This window comes from Apium graveolens, chromosome 2 (genome assembly GCF_009905375.1).
Source record: "Apium graveolens cultivar Ventura chromosome 2, ASM990537v1, whole genome shotgun sequence".
In the NCBI taxonomy this organism is placed as follows: Eukaryota; Viridiplantae; Streptophyta; class Magnoliopsida; order Apiales; family Apiaceae; genus Apium; species Apium graveolens.
The window spans coordinates 152,148,661-152,153,188 of record NC_133648.1 but is presented as its reverse complement, the minus strand read 5'-3'; the positions used below and the strand labels follow the sequence as shown (position 1 = coordinate 152,153,188).

Below are 4,528 nucleotides of genomic sequence, written 5' to 3'. Positions count from 1 at the left end.
TTCAAGACAGGAACTAATGAGTATCATCACTTTCCGGCGATCGCAATGAACATGTATGCCCGTATATGGAATGCGTTTATTTGTTCTAATATTCTGCCTTCTTCGCATGCACATGAGGTCACAGTAAAGAGAACACAGTTGTTGTGGGAAATTTTGAATGAAGAGTACTATGTGGACCTTGGTGAGTTCATCTACCAAGGAATTCTGAAGTTTTTGAGGGCAGCTAAGCACATGAACATCCCTTATGCATCCACGGTTACGAAGCTTTGCCGAGCGGTGGGAGTGAACTGGCCGTCTCTAGGCAGTTGCAGTTGTCGGCCGCTGCTATTGATTCTGGGACTCTGAATGGGATGCAGGAGTGGACCGGTGGTGAGCCCGAGGAGCATGGGCTGGGTTATCGTCTTCCAGGAGGGCGTCAAGCACGAGGTGCTACTATGGCGAGGCCGAGGCGTGATGAGGCTGGTTCTTCGAGAGCTCAGGAGGGTGCTAGGATGGCTGATGCCCAGTATAGGAGGCTGTCACGGCGGATGGATGCTATATACGAGACGCAGAGCAGGTTTGCTCAAGAGCTCACCCTTGCGCTAGGGACTGCTTTTCGAGGCCTTGGAGCTGACATCCAGTGGCCAGTTTTTGGTGAGGACTCTGTATATCCGCCGCCTGATACTCCACCCACTGAGGGTGATGATGATGATGATGATGACTCCGAGTAGGTATACCCTGTGTTCCTTTCTACTACCTTCACTGGGGACAGTGAAGATTTTAAGTTTGGGGATGGTAGTTAAGGAATATTTTGTGTGTGTGTCATATAGCTGCATATTCATGATAGTTAGTTCATATAGTTGCATAACTTTTTGCCATATAGTTTTTTTTATTATTTTTATTTGTTTATCATATCATGTAGCTCATGCATATGCCATGATCCCTTTTGCGATGATTTACCGACTGATTTAAGATGTTGATGCGAGTGTAGTGATAGCATTAAAGTGATGTTGAGTCATCTAGGTTGATATGCATGCTAGAAACACTTGTATTTTCACTAAGTCTTAGAGAATGCTTAAGGACTAGATTGTTGTTATGATCTGATTATTTTCGAGGTTAATCTATTTATTATGCTTAGAATTTTATAATAAGTTCTTAGTGATAAAGGTATGAAAAAGAAAAAATAGAGTAAAAAAATGGAATTTGTTGCTAATTGTGGCTAGGCGTCAATTGGCTAGTAGCCGGCTCGTAGGTTTCTGCGAGTAGTCTAGGGTGAGCAAGATGGAGCGAAACGCACTTGCTCAGAAATTTTGAGAGAAAAAAGAAAAAAAGAAAAAAAAGGAAAAAAAAGGAAAAAAAAAAGTTTGTGTTTATGCATAATTGATCACGAGTGGGCTCTTTGGTATTCGAGTTATTAAGTTCTTAGGGGACTTTGTGCCTAGTGACCTAAGGGTTTTAGAGTCTGGGATCCGCTAACCTAACGCTCGCTACATGGATACCATTGTATAAGTCTTTTGTGGACCTCACTCATTGCACGGTCAAGTAAACATTGTTGTTATGAATAAAAAGCATGATTCCGTAATAAGCTCCAGAATTCTTGTAGTGTATAAGTCACTTTGTGCCTAAAATTTTTATTCTTTGTATAATCATGTGCTTGCCTTGATGATAGTTGAGTCATAATAATTGATCTAGTTCAGGAGCATATCTGTTAAGCATCTACACACACCACGTTTCTGGCTGTATGTTCGTTGCATGATTTGATTGATCTTTAGTCGCCTAACTGCATTTGTTGAGATGTTGTAAGTTGGTTGGTTTGTTCGTAGTAAGGGGGATCGCTGCATTTTATATAGATTGCATTCATGCATGTTTTTATTTGTGTTTGAGTCTGTGACGCTTGAGGACAAGCATCAATTTAAGTTTGGGGGTGTGATAAGTGGCATTTTATACCACTTAGAATGTCTTAAAATAGCTTAAATTGGTGTCTTGAAATCAAGTATTTTGTGTATTTGATGCGTTTTTCTAGTGTTTGTGCATTTTAGGGTATTAGTTGCATTTCGGGGGAGTAATCATCAAGAATAAGCCTTGGCACGTGTTTAGCATTGCGAGAGGGAAGATAGGAGCAGATTACAGCGAAGAAATGGAGCAAACTCAGAAAAATTCCAGTAGGGGTCTGGAAAAAAGAATATTTATTTTAGACTTCTATTTCTGTTTGGCTTCCAACATCTGTGTAATCTGAGTTTTATGGGACTTCTATATAAGTAGATTCAGAGATGGTTCACAGAAGGTTGGATCATTGTATTAAGTAAGGAGAGAAGAAGATAAGGAAGAAGACCGTTTTAGCACACCGCAACGAAGAGGAAGCATATTTTCTTGTGATTCTTTATTTCGTTGTAACGTTGGATGCTAGTTTTCTTTGCTTTGAACCTATTTACTCTTGTGACGTACTCTGGTTTAATATAATTAGTTTAGTTATTATTATCTTGTGTTTATTTATCATGTTTTCATATGAACCCATGATGACGATAAGTGCTATTATGGGCTAATCGTGATCATGGGGTCGTAACGGATTTACTATGGATTTCTTTAGTTAATTGTTTAATACCTTAGTGTGTGATGATTGTATGATATCTAGTATTGGTTGTGCGTATTCTTCTTATGTGCATCACGAACATATAAGATAGTGTGTTAATCTCTTGTGAAGTGACGGTGGATCTCGAGATTTAGAATTTTCCATGCTAGCATAGGTTCATGTATGTTGTTGCATGATTAGTGGGTAACTCTAACCGTTTTATTCGCCCTGTGTAATCAAAAGGAATAACTTGTGCTTAAATCATTATGTTGTCAATTTCTATAGACATATAGGGACTCAACATAATTGATGCCTATTCAATTTCTATCTTAATTGTGGATGTTTGGTAGAATGGTATTAGTACAATGAAAGTTGGCTTTTATCAGTTTTGTGTTATTTGATTAATATCATCACTATTGCATGCTATGGGTAATAACAATGAATATTGAAGGAAGTAGTAATGAAGTTGTGATCTCATGAGTGTTTTAATATTGATTAATTCGAAGTGTTAGTTAAGTGGTTAATTTTAGTAATTAATTGTAGTTAATAATTAGTTAATCAAACTCTAAGCGTTATTGTCTTAACATTGAGAAATAATCATACATTGGTGAGTGAGTTTAATTGAACATAATTAGTCTGAGTCTCTGTGAGAACGAACTAGAAAGTATTCTATTACTTGCGAACGCATATACTTGCGTGTGTTATTAGCGCGTGTTTTCGCCCTAACAAGTTTTTGGCGCCGCTGCCGGGGACTCGGCGTATTTGTTTAGTTTATGTACTTACCATCATTGGTCATTAGGACTCAGTGATTAAGACGTTTTTGTTACTTATTGTTTTCGGTTGTGTTTTAGGTACTTTATCGAGCGTTTATGCAAACTTGTTCTCGTACTCGCAAGAGGACTTTAGATACAGGTGAGGAGACAGACGAAGTTCTGCAGTACTTTCAAATATAATGGCGTAACTGATGAGGCTATCAAGCTGAGGATTTTCCCATTCTCACTGAGGGACAAAGCTAAGGAATGGTTACATTCTGAACCAGCTGGGTCCATCACTACTTGGCAAGATCTTGCACAAAAGTTTCTGGTGAAGTTTTATCCAATGGCAAAGACTTCTGCTATGAGGAGTGCTCTTACTCAGTTTGCGCAGCAACCTACAGAATCTATGTATGAAGCTTGGGAATGCTACAAGGAAATGTTGAGAAAGTGTCCACATCATGGAATGCCCGATTGGATGGTGATCACTGGTTTCTATAATGGTTTGGGGGCCCAATCTCGGCCCATGCTCGATGCAGCAGCTGAAGGCACCTTGTGGGCCAAAAGCTATACTGAGGCTTATAATCTTATTGAGACTATGGCTGCAAATGAGCATCAAAACCCAACTCAGAGGATGATACCTGGGAAGGTAGTGTTGGGAACCACGGACTTAGGGTGTTACTACTTTTTACGATAAAGATTACGAAAAGAGGATTACCTTGTTAATGGTTGATTCCACGCTCTTCTATTTTATTCCCAAATTCCCTTGAGCGAAGTGTGGCCTCCGTCTTCTCAAGTTATCCTCTCTTCTTGCTCCTTGGTGGCTACAATATGTTTACACAATTGCCAAGCAAGAAGAGAATAAGAATATATATAGGCTACAATAGGGATCATGGATAATTAGGTTGGGCCTTCTAATTACATCTTGAGCCTAGCCCAATGTAATTAAATATTAATTCAATCCACTAAAGAATTAATATTTGCACTACCTTTCCTAATACCGTAATTTAATTAATTCGGTTCCAATATTATTTGCTTATTAAATTCCCCATATTTAAAATATCATATGTCCATTAATTAAATAAATTACTGATAATTTATTTAATTAATATCTTTTATTCTTGATCATCCACTCAACCTTTATTTAATTATGCCAGAATAAATTCCACCTGCAGGGTTTCACATAATTAAATCTTTTTAAGCTTTCAAGGGGACATCATTAACCCGA

The 4,528-nt window shown here is 38.3% G+C and overlaps 1 non-coding gene across 1 annotated transcript; it reads right to left on the bottom strand.

The window, feature by feature from the left end:
• Window positions 1–3,661: 3,661 nt before the first annotated feature.
• Window positions 3,662–3,768, bottom strand: LOC141709364 (small nucleolar RNA R71). The gene has a single exon (XR_012569946.1). It is a non-coding gene; the product is annotated as a small nucleolar RNA R71 (small nucleolar RNA).
• Between the last annotated feature and the right edge of the window lie 760 nt (window positions 3,769–4,528).